The following is a 20,186-nucleotide window of genomic DNA, read 5'->3' on the forward strand; positions in this document are numbered from 1 at the left end:
AACTCCCCGATTCAGCCTCAAAACCGAAGGGCCCAGATGAGGGTGAAGGAAGGCCTGCTTAGGATGTGTATCCTCTTCTTTCTCCCTCCTCTGTGAGCCAGGTGGACTTTCTGGAATTCTGCATCTATGAGACACTATCCCTAACTGCCTGCACAATCGCCCCCTCTAGTGGCCTCTGCGGGAACACCTTTGGCAGAGCTTCCCATGTGTCCCCTGGCCCGGCTCCCTTTGCCAGCGCTAATCCCTTGGGCAGTTGTTAACTCCCTGCCCCTGCGGAGAAGGGCACCAGTTCTTCCAGATGTCCTGAAGGAGAAACTGAGGCAGCTGCAGCTCCCTGCAGGCCCTTCTCATATATGGATGAGGCCGGGGGTTTAGCAAGGGTGCCATCTCCCTAGCACTTAGTTTCCTCCTTTGGGCTTCACAAAGGTTCCAGAATTCCTTTCCCTGCAATCTTTAGTGCTGGGCCAGGCACCAGCTGTGGGAGGGCCTGCGGTAGAGAGAGTGGTTGGCCATAGCTTCCTGCCCCCTCCCCCAAAAGTGGCAACCCTAGTCTCCAGTCAGAGATGCTGACAGGAAGCTGGAATGCAGCAAAGCTGGGGTGCTGGTAGGCACACAATGGGTGCACTGATCCCTACCCCAGCCCCAGTAGGAGGCTAAGCTACAGGTGCAGACACAAGGTGTGATAAACATACAACATGATACAGACACATAATATGGCAGAGACATGTGTTACAGAATATGGATTAGAAACATGGCACACACTTACATGTATACTCAGAACCACAGCACATCCACAGTACATAACAGACCCCGTATATGTGCACCTGATAACAAAAACATGACTGCACACACACACCCAACATGATACAGACTTGACACACACAAAATAGCGATAAGTATGACATGGCGTACACACGACCGGGCACAGGCACGCAGGGCACACAGCTACTGTGGGATGCAGGAAGCAGCACAGATTCCACCCTGCACGTACTCAAACACAGGGCCACATCTCCACACTCCCAACAAAACACATCCCCAACGGGTGGGAGGAGTGAGACCACCAGGTGGAGCACTGTGTCCTGCCAGTCTCCCCCCACTGGCTAGGGCTGTGTAACTGGTGGATTGGAAGCAGGCTGCCATGCAGTTAATGGGAGGCTGAAGCAAGGTGGAGACAGGTGGAAGGAAAGCTCAATCTTGTACAGGAACCTGGAGGTGCTTGGTTGGTCCAGGCTGGTGCATCCACTGCCCCCCCCTCAATCTTGCGTTCTAGCACTGTTCCCCACCTCCATGGGAGCTTTCTGCCATCCCCGGGCTCAGGAGACTTTTAGTGGCCATCATTCTTGAGCCCCCTTCCAGTCCTGCCCCTCTCTGGAGCTTTGGTGGCTGTTACTCACCTACCCTCACCCCACCCCCTTGCAGGATGAGCTCATGCAGCCAAGGACCTGGTTGGCACACCACTTAGTGGCTCAGTGGGTGGCAGTTGGAAAGGCTGCTTGGAGGATGCGAGTGGGAGGCACTCAGGGAATGCCAGGGCCCCTGGGGGACAGATGGGTGGCCGTGTTCTGGAGTCTCGCCAAGAGCAAGTGGCATACCTGGGATATGGGTTGGTCTTCTTGTTCACCAAGGGGAAAGTGAGAATCCTGGGGCTTTTCTTGCCTCCCTGAGGCTTCAGTTTTTTACTGTCTCCGCCTTTAGATATCCTGCCATCTGTGTCTTTGGATTAGGACCTTCTGCATTCCATTATCGGCCATTAGAGCGTGTACTAGCCTGGGTCCAGCTTTGTTGGAATTGAACATATATGTGCTGCTTTTCTTTGAGAACAGACACCATGGAGGGAAGCTGGGGGCAGGGTAGGAAGGACGGAAGAGTGGGCTTCCTTCGAGAGGCTTGAGTGATTGTGGGTGAAGGCAGAAAAGAGAAGGGTTAAAGACCTTGCCTCCACAGTTGAACATGGAAACCTCTGTAGGGAAATAGGGCAAACTATCACCCAGAAAAACACCAGTAGATATTCACCCTAAGAAGTCTGAGAAAGACTGTGGCAGACCTCCCCATAGTGGACATTGTGGGGAGGCAGAAGGAGGTCCCAGTTAGGATCAGAGACTGCAACCTTCAACAGCTATGAGATGATAGCCAATTAGGGACTCTCCAAGTGCTTCCCACAGCCACCCAGTGAAGGGGTTGCTGAGAAGGGGAGGAGGTAGAGGTGGCAGCTTGGAAGTGAAACAGCATTGCCAGGGTTTGGGGAAGCTCAGATGTCCTCAGAGCCAAAGTGCGTTTGCCATGATCTCTCAGTTTTCTGTCGTACGTGGGACTATACCACCTCCTAAGAATATGTGGCTATTTCCCATCTGTCCTATTTGATCCCGTCCTCCTGACACTTGTCTGGGGTGGCTAGGGCAGGTCTTCTCTGCCAACAAGCAAGCAGAGCCAGAGTGAGTGGTGAAATGACAGCAGCTCTCAACCTGAAGCCCCCAGTCCAGCACCCAAATGGGCTCTGACCTCCCAAGGCCCTTTGTATGCTTCTCTCCTCTCTGATGCTCTACCTTCTCAAGGGGTTTTCTGAAATCCACTGTAGGGTGTATGTGAGGTTTTGGGGGGGTGGCTAAGGGAGTAGTAGCAGGAGGGGCAAGGGGTTCCTGCACCCCCCACAATGCTTGTCTTGGCAGGTTGTCCCCAAGAAAGAGCATCTGAGTCCTTGCATCTTGTGGCAGCAGGTGTGCCCAGCACCGAGTCCGTCGGAGCTGAAGGCAGCCCAGCCCCTTCTCATGGGCAGCACCCATCTGTGCTGAGGTCCTACAGTGGTGGCAGTAAGAGGTGAGTAATGGATTCCAGGGCAGGGAGTCAGACATCTCCAAATCCAGGTAAAGGCCACCTTTTCATAAGAGCTCCCAATGTTACAGACCCTGCTTAGGCCTCCCTAGCTGGGTCTTGGGATATAGCCCTTTCTTTCTGGGGGCCTGTGGCTGTATAGTTACCCTTGGTTTCTTGGTCCCTCCCTGCCATTGCTGATATGGGAATGATAGCTGTGACTTACATTGTGGAGTAAGAGAAACAACAGAATGGATAGGGCCAAGTCCTTTACAAACATCAAGCACCACCTAAGAGCTTCCGTGTAACCACCAACGCGCTTCCCATCAAGCTGCCTATTCTCTTTCTTCCTGCTTTCCAGATGTCACAGTGGCATTTCAGCCACGTGCCACTGTCTGACCAGTCAGTTCCTGAAATTTCTCCTGCTCCACAACTTTCATTTCACCTTCCTATTCAAGACATACCCCCACCCCATCTGTCCCAGCTTCCGGGCCTGGTGGGCTTAAACCTTCCAGAACCTTCCCTCTGCCTTCCCATCCAAGCAGGGACCACTTCTCCCCCAGCTTTCCAACAACACTTGAGTGCGTAGAGTATTGCGTAGCCCTTGCTTCTCTGCTGCCTGCTGTAATTCTTGCATGGTTTCTGGAGTGTTCATCTTGGCAGGTAAACTAGACCAGAAACTAGGGATAGGGACTCAATTTTACAGGTCTCTGGTCTCTCTCACGAGTGCCCTACAGTTGCCCGGCAGATTTTCAATTTGAGCTCTTCTCTTCCTCTCCACTTCTTTCAGGTTCCATGGCCCGCCTCTGATCATGTACCTCTTTCCCTGTCGGGCAGCCTTTAGGGCTTCTGCTGTCAGCTGCTCCCTCCAGCCTTCTGTTGCCATATGTCACTGTCCAGCTACCTGTTTGTATCTTAATGTCCCTCTTTCTCTTGGTCTACACTTCTAACAACAAGAATAACAAAGAGAAAATAAGGAGTACACAGTGCAGTTCCCTTTCACAAAGTCTGCCCCAGGCCCCAGGACAAAGGAAAATTGTAGCTCAGTGGCAGGTGTTTCTAGGGTGCCTCCTCATGAAGGGGAAGCTCCAGAGTTTCAGCCATGATATTGAGGGTATGAAATTACAACCCTGCTGATACTAATGTATTCAGCTTTCTAGAGATGCTGTGGTAGGGGATCCTCTATAGACCTGGAGCGACAGAAGGTAACTAGAACTCGCTCAAGTCAGAAGGGAGCCCCGGGATCTCTTCCGGGTGTTCTGTGACAGCTCCAATAATAACCCGTATCTATTGTCTACTGTTGCCAGCACTGGGCTAGGCATTTTACTTGCAGGAGACCGTTTGATCCCACAGTAGTTCCTGTTTTTGTTTCTGATTATAAGTGAGACTAGCTCAAGGTAGGTACTAGAATCATTGTCTTTGCCCACAAAGAGACAGAAGTTGGGAGGGGCTGAGTAATGTGCCTGTAACTGGACACATGCGGTGGCTTTGAGGGGAAAGACGCTTCCTGGAGAGTTTCTCAGCATCCTAGATGACATCAGTACTCTTCCCTGGTTGCACACACGCACATATACTTTCTCAAGCATGCTTCTGTACTCTTGGACATTCATACAATCCTTAGGCCTCCTTGGCTCACACTTTTCCCACCGGACACATTTGTGGTGACCATCACGCCCACCCCTTCACCCTCACACACATATTTACAAACACACTGCATGCCGGCATACACTCATACTGCCACACACTGCCACTTACATTTCTATATTCACATTTCATACTGACACATGCTTGCACTCGCCCTACACTGCAGCCTCACATTCCCACCCACTCACACCTTTATACTTTCTTATGTTCTCACACACTCTTGGTCACACCTTCTCACATCCACAGAAATGATAGAATCACATTTAACCTGCAAATTCCTGCACGATCGCAAGTAGTTTATACGCAGACCCATGCTGACTTGCCCCTGCCTATTTCTCATATAGCCATACACACCCTCAGTGTTATATGCTGTAACACATTTGCACTGTCATGGATGGTTTCCTCCTTGCAGTAAAACACACAGATCATCACTCATTGAAGGGACACATGCATGCGCATACACGCTCCCACCATGAACACAGTCTCACCCATTTCCACTTTTTATTTTTTTAAGATTTTATTTATTTATTCATGAGAGACAGAGAGAGAGAGAGAGAGGCAGAGACACAGGCAGAGGGAGAAGCAGGCTCCATGTAGGGAGCCTGACATGGGACTCGATCCCAGGTCTCCAGGATCAGGCCCTGGACTGAAGGTGGTGCTAAACCACTGAGCTACCCGGGCTGCCCCTCATTTCCACTTTTTAGACCCTCTTACAATCTTAACCTCAATATTACATGCTCAGCACTGACGTAACCCCCCTGCCTCTGTCACACTCACACATAGTCACCCTTATACATGGAAACACGCTCATCATGACACCCATTCCCGTTTATTTGCTCACCTTCATGCTGAGATCTGATCGCACTCCTCCAGCTCACAGGCATGCATCCTGATATACAGTCTCACACTCTCCTTTTCATAAACTTAGACACTTTCACTAACACCCAGCACCCTATGTTCGTACTCAGAGTCATACTGATGCAGTCATCCCGACACACCCTGACATGTCCATATGCCCATTCAGTTCTCATGCTAATTCACATCACACAGTCACACTTAGGGCATGCCCATGCCCATATACTGATGTTTATACATTTGCACAGTTTTCCATATTCTCACATTTGCAGACACATGCTCAAAATCCTACACTCCCACACATTCCCAGGGGTGCACGGTCACAATCATGCACATTCACATGTATATCTTCACACTGTCCAACTATCATTTCTATAGTACACGTGTTCACACTGGTGCTAGCATGCTTACATTCCTGCCTATTCTCACTCTTGTACTCTCATACTGACATACCCTCACACAGCTACATGCATTTGCACCAGTACACATGTGGTGATCTGCAGGGTCCCTGAGTGGCAGTTATGTTGGCACACACCACCCTGACCCACACAATTGAACACTGTCACCCTCAATTCCCATAAATGCATTCATGCACTTAGACACAACCTGCTACTGATGCCGTAGATGGCCATGTAGACTTACACTCAGACTCTCATCCACCCTGCAATACCCCCCCCCCCCCCGCTTAGGTTGATATACTTGTTCACACTGGCTCATGTGCCCACACAGACACCAAGGCATAAATACATTGACTCTAGCTCAACATACTTGCCTGAATGGCCATGAACTCTTAGTTGGACTCACACACGGACGCATTGACACTGACCTATGCTCCCTTGCTGAGATGATCCCACTAACCCACATCTGTGATTCACACGTGTTTATAGTGGCCCCAAACATGCGCACACACTCACACATCCCCAAACTCTTGCATGTGGCCCCACGCTAATACTGCCGTATCCACTCATTTTTTCACTGACACACACACACACCATCTCACACCCACTGCAGGTGGTAGCTCATAATCACAAAAAAGTTGTCACTTTTTTCCCCTACTTGTCACTAATGCTCTTCTCATACCTGCTAGAAGGTTAACAGCAACCTGTGGCCAAAGGAAGACTGTTGGTTTCAGCCAGGGCACCAGTGGGACTAGATCTTTCCAGAGCAAAAAGGAGTGGAATTTATGTCTAGGATTAAAAAGAAAAAGCTCAAACCCACAGATCAATTTTTTTTAATTTTTCCCCACAGATCAAATATTATATCCTTTTGCCATAATTCTCTTTTACAGAAGTCATCTCTAGTAGAATCTTAGCCAGCCTATCCAAAGGAGGTTGGGGCTTAGATGGTTTATTTTCTGGAAGATGATGACATAACCTGTCCTCATCTTTCCCTCCCAAGGGGAGGGGAAGGTAAGAAATGTGTGTTTCTTTAGGCACTCCCAGTGGTCTCCTGGGCAGAAGTATGTGTCTCTTATTTTCTGTTTCTGATCTGGAATTCCACATTGCTTCCCATAGCCACCTCTAGTCTAGCCAGGTCTACTTTTTCCCTGTTTACACTGGAATGTGTTACTCCATGGTATTCAAGAAAGAGAAAAGAAAGGTTCATGAGTTAGCTGGATGATAAAGTAAGTTTCTCTTGTGAGCATGCATGCGCATATATAGACCCCACTGGAATTTCAACAGCTGTTACTAGCAAGTTAACAGAGGAAATTTCTCAGTAGGCGCGGATGAAGGCAAACTGAAAAAACTTCCTTGCACTCCAAACAGACTGCAGACTTCCCTGCAAGAGGGTAAAAAGAAGCACAAATCCCAGGAGCGAACTAGTAGATCAAGAACCTGGTGTCAGGGTCAGGCGCCACCCCAATTCCCTATGAGAGAATTAGAAACATGAGAGCACCTTGCAGAAGCCTCCTTAGTCCATAGATTCCCCTGCTGGAGTCTCTATGGAGTAAAGACGGGTGCAAAATATGTCCACACTGCCATTTGATATGGATTCTGGCACCATGGGGAAAAGCCTGAAATACCACGTAGTACCCTCTACACCTGTGATTAGATTGAGGCCTTCTTTGAAAGCAGAGACCATATCGTGTAACTTATCTTGGATTCCCAGTGTCTACCATGATGCCAGGCCCAGAGCATCTACTTATGAAACTCCAGTAAGAAAACTGAAAGAGGTAGGTGGACCGCAATGTGTCAGGACAGATCCAGTGCCTGTCTTCCTCAATCCCAGAATTCCAATGGCCTTACCAGCCTAGGTTGAGGATCTTCTGTGGGCCCTATCGAGTGCTAGACCCAGAAGGAGATTCAGATGGAGGTATGAAACATATCCTGCCCTTGAGGTACTTTTATTCTAGTGGGGAAAAGGACGTCACCATGCAACAGTAGCACAAGGCAACAGTCTTGAAGCTTGGGATTGGGGGAATCTTTATAGTCCTCTTTAGGTTCCCGAGAACTTGAGGGTCCATGAGTAGTTGGGAACAGCAGCCAGGATGTGGGGGGAGTCATTTCCCAAGGCAAACCTCCTCGTAGACCTCTTTGCGCAGCCCAGAGATGTGCCATCTTTCCAGGAGCCCTTTGTCTCTGTACCTAAGGAAGAGGAATGAAAGTGAGCTGTAGACCTTAATGGAAATTTTGTACTGAGTTAAAATTTAGCCACCACCTCCTCCAAGAGATGGCTTTAGAGAAATAGCCTGGCAAGTTTACATTTGGTCGTTTCTGTGGATATGCTGAGAGTCACCCAAAGCAAATTATATAATTTTAGAGGACTGGGTGAATTTTAGGAAGGAAAAAAAATGCACCTGCCTAAATTCACTTGAAATCCTTGTGAAGTGCTAAGTGCATAGACCCACCCCCGTGCATTTATATGGTATTTTCTGCTTTTCAAAACAGTTAATAACCCATTCATCCATTATGATAGAGGAATTAGGAACACCAGCTTTGGAGTCCGTAGATGAGCATTTGAATGGCAGTTTGGCCACTTCCTTGCTGCGGAATCTTGTTTGAGTCAATTACTCATCCCTCTTTTTTTCCTTTTTTTAAAATTTTTATTTATTTATGATAGTCACACACACAGAGAGAGAGACAGAGGCAGAGACGCAGGCAGAAGGAGAAGCAGGCTCCATGCACCGGGAGCCCGACGTGGGATTCGATCCCGGGTCTCCAGGATCGGGCCCTGAGCCAAAGGCAGGCGCTAAACCGCTGCGCCACCCAGGGATCCCACCGCTGTGCCACCCAGGGATCCCACTCATCCCTCTTAAGGATCAGTTTCCTCAGGCAGCCCGGGTGATGCAGCGGTTTAGCACCGCCTTCAGCCCAGGGCGTGATCCTGGAGACCTGAGATCGAGTCCCACGTCGGGCTCCCTGTGTGGAGCTTGCTTCTCCCTCTGCCTGTATCTCTGCCTCTCTCTCTCTCTCGCTCTCTCACTCTCTCTCTCATTCTCTTTCTCTTGAATAAATAAAATAAAATCTTAAAAAAAGGATCAGTTTCCTCATCTCTGAAATGGGAGGACACTAATAGCTTCCTACCTCACCGAGTTGTTATGTGGGTGGAATGAGATTATCTAAGCAGGTAGCACACAGTCCAGTCCACAGTAAGTGCTCAACAGATGATAGATCTTATCCTTACCACAGCTCTATGAGGTAGGTGCCTTCAAAGGAACGGGACCCTGAGACAGCAGAGAAAGGAGATGGTTCTTTGCAACCAAGGAGCTATGTTTCACAGGACTTGTTGCCTGCTTTCCTTACATTTCTGCTTAAACATAAGCTAGGAGGTAGTGCTCATCCCCACTTAAGAAGATGAAGGAAAAAACAGAATTATCCTATGGAGAGTTGCCTCCATTCCCAGGTCCTTCTGGGACATGCTTACCTGGGCATTGCCACAATGTTTCTGGTTCGTGTCCATGTCCCCTCTTGTCCTACAACTTTTCCCTTGAAATGATGAAGTCCTCCATGATGTCACCTTCCATTTGCTGGTATAGAAACTTCAAAGAAGGGAACAGGAGAGGCTCCTGATCCTGGTGGAGTCAGAAGTCTGGTGTCTAACTACAGACACTCCTCTGGCCTTGATTCTAACACTGAAATGTCTGCTTTGTGGATAGATGTTCTGCCTATTTCCAGGCTTTGGTCCCAAGCACCACAGTGGAGACACAGTTCACTGTGAATCCCTCAGAATGTTCATGTCCATGCAAAGGCTGTGAGTAACTGAGAACACGTCATGTCCAATGAAACTGTTGTGTGGTTGTGGAAGCATACATCAGAGTATGGGCTTTGGAGCCCCACAGACATGGAGTTGTGGTCATATCTTCCACTCTACAACCTTAGCAGGCAGCCTGATGTCTCTGGATGTCCATTTCGTCTGTAAAACAGAAATAATAATAGCTAATGTGGTTACGCATGTGGCACACACTTGTGCAGGCGTAGCTTTCAGCAGAGCGGCTGGGACATAAGATCTCAATGGATGCTGACAATTTTGTTTATGGCTCGTGAAATCTAGGGTAGTAATTGTAAGCATCTCCTCTAGGTATAATATTTTATTTTATTTTTTCTTGGCTAGGTAGTCACATTTCGTACATGAGGAAATAGGTTCAGAGGGGCTAAGGGACAGATGTATCCAAGATTATGAAGCTGATTTGCAGCAGAAATAGGCTGAGATGGGACCTGTCCACCCTGAACATTTGCATCTTTGGTTGGCAAAGCCTTTGGAGACTACGTCGAACAAATAAGAGCTGTTTGAACTGAGCATAATCCTTCTTGTGGAAAAAGAAAGTTGAACACTAGCTACGGTTTATCTGCTAGCCCAACCATATTGTATTTTTTCTTTGTCTCCTGTGCAACATCTGACACATTGCAAGAGTGCAACAAACGTAATCTCATAAGAGTATGCTTTGCAATAAGGCTGAATAATATATGGCCATGGTGCTGCTGTTCACCACCATAAGGAAAATCTTTCTCCAGGCATGCTGTGTGGTTTTGTTCATGCTGCTCAAGTAACACCAGATGTCCACAGTGTGGGATTTCTTAAAACATTCTGAAATACGTCCACAGACCTCTGGTGCCACTTGGCCATTTTTCTTGATGTGAAGATGACATGACATCAACCTTAGTAAACTCTAGGGAAAAGATGGGAGGACATAAAGTGGAGTATTTTTGTCCTCTGTGTAGCCTTTTTTTTTTTTTTTTTTTTGGCCTCATAGCCATACTCGGAAGTGAAGTATTCTTCTCTTGGCTTCCATGAAATCTTCTAGTGAGTTCCTCCACTTCTTTAACCACATTCCTCAGGGATCTCTGGTTCCTTTCCCCTTTCTAGCCCCTAAATGGTGGTGTTCCCCAACAGTCTTTTCTTCTCTCTCATTCTGTACTCTTCTAGATCTTCAAATTCATATCTACAGCACACATGCCCAGCTCTCTTGAACCATTTCATGATGCCAAATCAATATGTTAGAACAGCTGCTACATTTGTATGTATTGTCTTTAATCTTGGTGTCTCTATTGAGAGGGCTAGATAGCTAGGAAGACATTTTTTCCACCACCTGTGAATTGATGTGTCCTCTTGCTTTTTATGGCTTGCTATGTGGTTTCTGCCTCTCAAAGTCAAGATGCTTAGATATTTGTTTTGCTTTCCACCAGATATTCCTAATTTTGCTGTGATAGACCTGTCACTTTGTGTGTTCTCTTTTCTTTGTATATTGACTTTTACAAAAGTCACCCATTGAGGTTCATTTGCCAATACTTATTGGTCTTTGTAGAATTTTTAGATTTGTTAGTTGAGTTCATATAAAAGTTGAAAGACATTTTTCTAAAATCATAAATGCTGTCATATTGGCCAAAAACATTAGAACAGTTTGTTTTTATTCTTACAGGAATACGGTTATTATTGGTGCTTTAATGGCTGCTAGTACGAGGGGCTTCCAACATAATCATATTTGTTTTCAGCATACCATCTTATTCATTAGTTTTTCCTCCCACCATTCTAAGCTAGTCATTTACTCTTATTTGCAAAGACCTCTAGGGCGCCTGGGTGGCTCCATCGGTTAACATCTACTTTCGTTTCGTTTCATGATCTCAGGGTCCTGGGATTGAGCCCCGCACCAGGATCCCTGCTCAGTGGGGAGTCTACTTCTCCCTCTCCCTCTGACACTCTCCCTGCTTGTGCTCTCATTCTCTCTCTCAAATAAATAAAATCTTCTAAGAAAAAAAGACCCCTCCAAGACAAATAAAACCCAAACAAAAAAGAAACTGAGACACAGTTTTATTTGGAATCCCAAACAGAAACTAAAGGTTAAACCAGGGACTTAATACACAGCATAGCGACTATAGTTAATCATACCAAATTGTGTACTTGAAATTTGCTGAGAGAGTAGATCTTGCATGTTCTCATGGCACCAAAAAAAGGTAACTATGTAAGGTGATGGATGTATCAATTAATTTGAACTGTGGTAACCACTTCACAGTGTAGACATATGTCAAACTATCACATGGTACACTTTAAACATATACACTTTTTATTTGTCAATTATACCTCCAGCAAATCTGGAAACCTCCCCCCAAAGACTTATATAAAAAAGAATTTGGCCTCCCACATTCTTCTAGGCCTTTGGGGATAGAAATGTATTTCCATTCAGGGTCCTGAGACCAGTTAATCATAGCAGGCCTAACATCCCTGTCATCTTTGGCCAATGTCCGAAACAGAGGCCCCTCTTGAAATGTCCCTCCTCTTGTCTTTCTAGTCCCATGCTCATGTGCTTGCTTTCTTCCCTGGCTCACTTTCTCAGTGTCTTCTCTCCCAAATTATTCCCATGTCGCTACCTAGAACATCCCACCCCGTGGCGGAAAATTGCCCCAAGTCTTCAGCCTTAGACATCTGCAACCTTGTCACCCAAGGAAGAATTCTGAAATTCACAGCTAGTCATGCCATCTCACTGCTTGAAGCATCTTTGTCTAGACAGGAGGAATCTAAACTCCAAAAAAAAGGTTAGAAAACCTTTCTTCATTTTGTCTTTGCTGATCTTTTTTTCTATCCTTCCAATTTACTGTGGTTGGGCCAACTTATCTTTAGTTCCTGTAGTCCACTACATTGTTTCTAATCTCCTCTAGGCCCTAACCCATAATGTTTCTTATGCCATAATGTTTCATGTGTACTTCCTTTGTGAAGCCTCCTCCATGCTTTTGAGTGTCCCCTTCTCTAACCTTTACTGAGCTGCCGTGGTTAGCACCCATTACACTTTAAGTTTCTTCAAGGGCAGGGACTGTACCTTGCTCACGGCTTGCCCTAGGAGCTAACAAACTCCTACTCATCCCTCAATATCCTGCTCAAGTGCTATACCCTCTGACTTCTCTGGGCAGTATTAGTTACCCTTCCTCCACTGTAGCTCCAAAGCATCCTCTGCCTACTTGGGCACATACTAGGCATACACTCTGTAAAGGCTGAATGAATGAATTTATTTATGAATATTCAGTGATTTCTTCAAGATCACAGAATGATCCAGCAGTAGAACTGGAATGAGCTACTCTTCATTTGTTGGAGAGCATTCTTTTGGGTTTATGAAAGACCTAGCTAAAAATCAACCCCTGAAATTAAAACTGCATGACAGAGTGCAACTTAGTTCTTATACGAACTATGAAAGGAAGGCTTTTCTTTTTCCAAGTATCCTCTTCTTCATGCATTCCCCAGAAGAGGTCCATTTTGCTCATACATGGTTATAGGTCTAGAAAATGCTTTTTATCAGACCATACCTGTCTCTTCTGTACTTTGTTAGAAGCCAGTGACTTGGCTTTTTTAAAAGATTTTATTTATTTATTCATGAGAGACTCCCAGAGAGAGGCAGAGACATAGGCAGAGGGAGAAGCAGACTCCCTGTGGGGAGCCCAATGTAGGACTTGATCCCAGGATCCTGAGATCACGCCCTGAGCCGAAGGCAGATGCTCAACCACTGAGTCACCCAGGTACCCCATTGTGACTTGGTTTTTTAAGAGTCTCATCCAGGTTCCTTTTTTCCAGAGGTCTGAGACCTGTTCTCTTTCTTACATAGCTTTTTTTTTTTACACAGCATCACTTAGCTCATCAGAAACAGAAGCCTAATGCAAAGAGGGCTACTCTAGCATGCTTGGGGTATATTTGGCTACTCTAGCATGCTTGGGGTATACTTGTTTGTTGGAATATACTATTGAATAGAGGCCCACACCAACCACATGCTTTTCACTTTTCACATTCTGGCAAACTCCTCCTTACCCTTCAATACCCTGCTCAAGTGCTGTATCCTCTGACTCCTCTGAGGACATACTATCCTCCCTGCTCTGACCCTCCAAAACTTCCTAGAGTCCCATGGCATTGTACTTTACTATGAATGTCAGTCATCCTCACTGGACCGTGAGCTCTTTGAAGACAGGGACTGCTCTTAATTTCTCTTTATATGCCCTCTGTACCTAACATAGCACCTGGTGCCTATGGATGTTGGTGGCATGGGGATAAAAGGCGATGCAATGATGTTCTCTGGATATCCTATATCCTATAGTCCCCTGACATACGGAGGTCTAATTATTGGCCCTGATTTCTCATGTGGTAAGATGGTAGTCAAAGAGTCTTGCTTTCTTGTGAACTGTTGTAGTCCCTCCCTTTTTTTTAAGCATTCTTCATTTTGCCATACACACACCCTGACTTGGTTTGTAGTTGTATTTTTACTTGCATATTTAATATATGTCTTATATATATAACGTGCAGCCAGAGATGAGACCCACTGCTCAATCCTAGAATCTCACTCCCAACACCTACCATGGCACCTGGCACATAAGCTTAAATCTGTATTTGTTGTTTCAGTACATGAATGCAGGCACAGATGGGTTACTTAAGAGGTGTATTCTTAGAGTTACTATGGGACCCCTCAAAGGGTAGTCAGTTTCTGTTTTGGTCTCAGGATTCTTTGAAATAAGAGTCAAGCAGAAATCAACAAGAAGAGCACGTGGAATTATTTTCTTCTCCTAGAAAAATCAGTGTTAGGGACGCCTGGGTGGCTTAGTGGTTGAGCGGCTGCCTTCGGTTCAGGTTGTGATCTCGGGGTCCTGGGATCGAGTTCCACATCAGGCTCCCAGCACAGAGCCTGCTTCTCCCTCTGCCTATGTCTCTGCCTTTCTCTGTGTCTCTCAAGAATAAATAAATAAAATCTTAAAAAATGAAAACTGAAAAAGCAGTGTTAGGCTGACGGAAGATCTTTTCTTGTACTGTCTTTATACAGCTGTATAACCTGTAGACCCTCATTCTTAAGAGGCACAGAATAGGATAGGGTATGCCTAGGCAAACCACAAAAGGCTGAAACCAGGTGGTGGTTGGCTTATGGGACCACGGATGCAGGCAATATATTAGGCTCAGTCTTAAAGCAGAAGGAACACTGTGAGATACACATTGTCTGATGCAGAGTTATAATACAGAGTTCCATAATTTATTATGAATACCCGCTTTCTTCCCCTTTATCCTACCCAAGTTTTTGTCCTGGATGTGTGCTAGGCCACAGTCTGGGCCCCATAGGAGGAATATAGGAACTACCACCTGATTCCCCCCTCAGGCCTGCTGACTTCAGCTCCCTGCACCAAAGCCTGCTTCTGCTTTATCTGCAGTTTTCCTCCCAAGATACCATATCTTCCCTTGATGTGAGGGCCACGCCCTATGATATCAACCCAGGAGCTTCCCCGTGTCACAGAAAGTCTTAGGCACAGGGGTAGTTTTTTTTCCATGTTTGTAAGCTCTGGGGAAACGAAGCCTCCACACGTGTTGGAGGGCAGATATGCTCCAGCATGAGCCACTGGTGAGCCATGGCAGTTGCCACCAGGTGGTAGAGTCATGGATAGCACGGAAAACGAACTGTTTGGTAGATCTAACAACTTGCAAATGAAGAATTTGTGTTCAGTTGGAAAAGCAGAATGCTTAGTTGTGAGGTCATCCATCAGATCAGGTTTTTGGATCCTAGAGGAATTTCTCTGGGCAGGTTGGTTATGATCTTTTCGTAGACTCATGGCCAGTTTGGTGAAGACCAAAATGTTGTCTTTGGTTGAAGGAGAAGAGATGGGGGGTTCTAACACTCAAGGCTCTGGCCAACTGGATGTTAGTCTCCTCTGATCTGTGAAGGAGGATAGATGGAAAGGAGATCTTGTCACATCCCATTCTTCTAACGGTGAGGGAAGCCTTTTCTTTTAAATAGATAGCATTTCCTCTTCTTTAACGATAGCTCCCAAATAAGATGGTGAGATACATGCTCAGCTCTCATAAAATGTGGGCACAGAAACTTAGGTCAAGGGCAAAAGCTTGCAAAAGACAGGCTGTGGGGTGCTTGGGTGGCTCAGTGGTTGGACGTCTGCCTTTGGTTCAGGGCATGATCCCAGTATGCTGGGATCAAGTCCCGCATCAGGCTCCCCGCAGGGAGTCTGCTTCTCCCTCTGCCTGTGTCTCTGCTTCTCTATGTCTCTCATGAATAAATAAAATCTTTAAAAAAAAAGGCTGGCTGCATTTTATGCCAGCTCAACTGCTTTGACCTCCAGTTCTGACAGGATGCCATTCATACATTTGTTCAGTCATTTTGGTGAAATACGAGCTTTGCAAAATGGATCTAAATTCCTGCTTTAGAAATGATATGAGGGGTAGCCCTGGTGGCGCAGCGGTTTAGCGCCGCCTGCAGCCCAGGGTGTGATCCTGGAGATCGAGTCCCACATCGGGCTCCTTGCATGGAGCCTGCTTCTCCCTCTGCCTGTGTCTCTGCCTCTCTCTCGCTCTCTCTGAATGAATAAATAAATAAATCTTTAAAAAAAAAAGAAATGATATGAGGGTCTCAGTCAACCTCCTGTACTCCCCCTCTTCAAACCTGCAGTGGTTACCTTCTTGCAGAAAACCGATTTGGAGACAGAAAAACTGATAACAGAGCAAGGACCTAGGATGAAGAGCCGTGGCACATGGGTTGGAAAACAACATCCAAGCATCTGTTTGGTATATGGAAAGCCTTAGCAAATTCAGGAATTGAATTTTTAGGCCTGAATTTGAGGAAATTTGTGGATTTTCTGCTGGAGTGGAACAGGGAAGGGTGTAATTATCACCCAGGCATAGTAACAGAGAGCAGCTAAAGCCCCAGAGACTCAAGACATTGGCTTACCATATCTTGTTCACTGGGGCTATCCGTCTACATCTAATTTTCCCCATCTGAATGCTTCCAAGTAAACTACATTCTGTTTTGAGAATTAGGAAATGTTTTATTACTAGGCTTTGCTTTCCTTTTCCTTCTTTGAGGCATCTTTGAGGGTATTCACCTTGGGTGGTTGTTCTGTTTTGTTTTGTTTTTTTAATGCTTAAGAAATTGTCTGCCTCTGTTCTTTATGCATCTTATTTTCTCTTCTTAGAAGCATCAGTGTTGGAAATGTAAAAGCTGAAACCTGTAATAATGCATTAGTTTGAAAATATAAATACACATCAGATGATCATTAGCATTTTCTTGGCATTAGCTCATGGCAGCATACACAGTGAATATTAAAGTGTGGCACTGCATACATTTAGAAGCTTAAGAAGTCATTTAAATAAGGACTATTGGTTCCATATAACGTACGCAGTATATGAGGTCTGGATGCTGGGGTCTACCTATTGATTTCCTTATTTGCAGCCCATCTTTGAAATTTGCAACCATAATAGGCTGGCTTATTGGATTTAATTAATGTCAAGTTCCTGTTGAAAACAATGGAAGTCACTCATTAAAGATGTTAACAAAGAACAGGACTAGAGCAGAACTGACCTCGTTTGCTTGTGTGTATGAGAGCGAACACGAATGTATTCTGTGTGACTGTGCTTGTATGTATGTCAGCAGCGAGCTATCTTTTGCAGGATCTAAGACTGCAACCAGGCAGCTGTAAAAAGAGCGAGTGCCTCTCTTGCTTGTCCGTCTGCTTCCGCAAATCTGCCTAACAAGTAGCTCAGTTCCTCCTGATCAAATGATCTTAGAAATGGCTTCCCTCCATTGCACACTGTAATGGTATCTCCCAGGCGAGGCTCCCTGAAACAGCACACCCCTGTCTCTGATAGCAGAGTTCCCTTGGTGAGTGCCCCAGAACAGAAAACCTCCAAAACAAGGCCATTTAAGAATGGGTACTGCTGGCCAACACAACCTGTTGGAGTTCTGTCAGTAAATCACCTAGCCTTGGGTCTTCGGATGAAAAAAGCAGGCGAAATCAGTAAGTACTGGCCTCCAGCAGGTTGGAATGAGAAAGCTGGAACTGTCATATGACTATTTGGGGAGGGTAAAAGTGTATATATGAGGAGTATGCGTGTGGGGATGGTTTATTTGGGTGTCCCGGAAGGGGAATTGAGGAGAGTTTGAGATTTTCATCTCCACTCTTTCACTTTGTGACCCTGGGTATATCAACCCTTGTGCTCCATAAATTCCTCCTGGTGAAGATGGGGATGGTACTCCCTCGTTCACATGATGGTGTTCAGCTCAACTAAGCGTGGAAACTTGTTGGGCATTACACATTTGTGGAGAAAAAAAAATGAGGTGTGGATCATCAGTTGGTAGCTGACATCTACACTGAAGCCAATGGCTTGGTAGTTAGATTACTGTCAGTTTTTCCAAACATGGCTTCTTGACTCAGACCTGCTTTGAGTAGGCATACGGACTTTTGCAACATTATGAAAAACTTACTCAGAGCCACAATAAATGCACAGAATGTATACAGTTCTGTTTATTATTTCACATGTGTATTTTTTTTTATTTATTTATGATAGTCACACACACACACAGAGAGAGAGAGAGAGAGAGAGAGGCAGAGACACAGGCAGAGGGAGAAGCAGGCTCCGTGCACCGGGAGCCCGACGTGGGATTCGATCCCGGGTCTCCAGGATCGCGCCCTGGGCCAAAGGCAGGCGCCAAACCGCTGCGCCACCCAGGGATCCCCCTCACATGTGTATTTAATGCCAGCTGGGAACAAGGCCCCATAGTAGGCAGTGTGAAAGCATACAATTATAACTGAGGGGTCCTTATCCTCAAGGAGCTTATGATTGAGTGGGGGAAATGACATATATCAAAACTATGTGCAATTCCAGACAAGGTGACAAATATGCTAAATTGGGCCCACTGGCTGCATTTAGTTAGTGGTTGGGCCATCCCTTGTCCACCTAGCTTGGGTATGCAAGGAGGGTGGGTTTGGAGCTGCTGGGAGACTCAGATGTGGCTCATTCTCCCTGTCAAATGAGGTGTATGTCCTTTCCCTCCTCTTTGTCATCATAGCATATTATGGGAATTAATTTCAGAGAAGTCACTAGAAACCTTCAAATGCGGATTGCTATAGAAATGCAAAGCAATGTCTTAGAGTCTAATACCCTGTTTCCTTTGTGAAAGACTCAGTGATTTTTCTTGTTCTTTGGCAATTACAAACAGTCCCCTACATCTTCTTATGCCGTCAGTCATAAGCTGGTTGGTCCAGTTGCCAGTAATGTGTCTAGGATGAGTGGGTTTCATTCGTATCAGCATAAGCTAGTTAGCAAAGCATACCTGGAAGCTCAGCTAGCCATCTTGAAAATGTGTGCTTGTGTTTACAAGGGAGCCAAGGAAAAGAGCCAGCAGGTAACTCTTGGATCCTTTTTCCCCCACCACCAAAGTATTAATTCCGTGTGTACACCATTCATCTGGTAGGTAAAAGCAACAACCTCATCTGCAAATACAGAGAACAGCTCAGCATCGATACCATTGTCTCAGGAGACATTGGCTGACTTTAAATCTATATGTACGTAATACCTCCACGTCTGGAAGCTGTCATCAAAAACTCAATATTTCTTGATCTGTAGAGCTAGTTCTTGTTAATCAAGGTTTCCCAAATTCTAGAAATTTGAAATACTCTCCTGTCTCATTACATGTTTTAACATAGAGTTCTGTGACTAGCTTACTATATTTTTGGGATTCTAAAATCATCTCCTCTCCTAAGTGTTCTTGTCAGCTTGGATGTCATCTGATCAGCTCGAGGTATCTTGCAACCTTATTCTTCATGTACTATTTCAGAAACATTAGGAAGTTCCCCCCTGAAAATTTCCCCTAGGCTACATCTCATTTCTATGTTAGTTCCTGTAGTTTGGTATGAAGAGGGTATTAAGAAATATTGGTGTGCTCACTGATCTGTAGTAATAGCCTTGTGTGGCTGGTGGTTTGAAAGATCTACCTCTGGGTTTTTTTAGATCACCGCTATGCATTTGCTGGCCTGGGCTTTTATTTTTGAAGGGAGGCCAGAATTAGTTTGTTTCTCATTGGGGAAATATGCAAATAAACAGTTATTTAGATTTTGAAAGCCGACAGAATGATACAGCATGTGGGCTGTCTCTGATGGCACCCGATCTGATGAAAACATGTATTTCAGTTGCTTGTGACTTAATAGAAGGCCTTGAAAATTGAAGGGCCAGTGTTTCTGAATTCTCACCCTTCACACACCTGGCTAGAGCACCCATGGCAAATGGGCACAATGGACATTTTTTAAAGATTTTATTTATTTATTCATGTGTGTGTGTGAGAGAGAGGCAGGCAGAGACATAGGCAGAGGGAGAAGCAAGCTCCATGCAGGGAACCCAATGTGGGACTTGATCCTGGGACTCCAGGATCATGCCCTGAGTAGAAGGCAGATGTTGAACCACTGAGCCACTCAGGTGTCCCACAATGGGCATTTTTTATTGTATCCAATTTAACACCTATGTTCAAGTATGGATTTTGGCCACATTAGCTAATTGATCATCTGTTCTTCCTCTTGAATCTTGCAACATGTAAGTTGGTGGCTTTCTCTTTTGATCTACTGAGTGTTCACAGAGTGTTTGGTGTAGCGCTGTGCTGATTAAGATAGCTCATTTTTGAGGAATGAGAGATTAATGATAATTCTTTG

At 45.7% G+C, this 20,186-nt stretch overlaps 1 protein-coding gene across 12 annotated transcripts in view; it reads left to right on the plus strand.

Moving 5' to 3' along the window:
• PAK3 (p21 (RAC1) activated kinase 3) overlaps positions 1–20,186 on the plus strand; it is a 261,715-nt gene that overhangs the window by 140,288 nt on the left and 101,241 nt on the right. For 7 of the 12 annotated variants that reach the window (XM_038588079.1, XM_038588080.1, XM_038588088.1 and 4 more), the window contains one exon: positions 2,667–2,814. The exons of the other annotated variants lie outside the window; for them this stretch is intronic. The gene's annotated coding sequence lies outside the window, so the exon portion shown is untranslated. The remainder of the gene's footprint in view (positions 1–2,666; positions 2,815–20,186) is intronic. 12 annotated transcript variants of the gene reach the window in all.

The sequence above is a fragment of the Canis lupus genome, chromosome X (genome assembly GCF_011100685.1).
Source record: "Canis lupus familiaris isolate Mischka breed German Shepherd chromosome X, alternate assembly UU_Cfam_GSD_1.0, whole genome shotgun sequence".
NCBI lineage: Eukaryota > Metazoa > Chordata > Mammalia > Carnivora > Canidae > Canis > Canis lupus.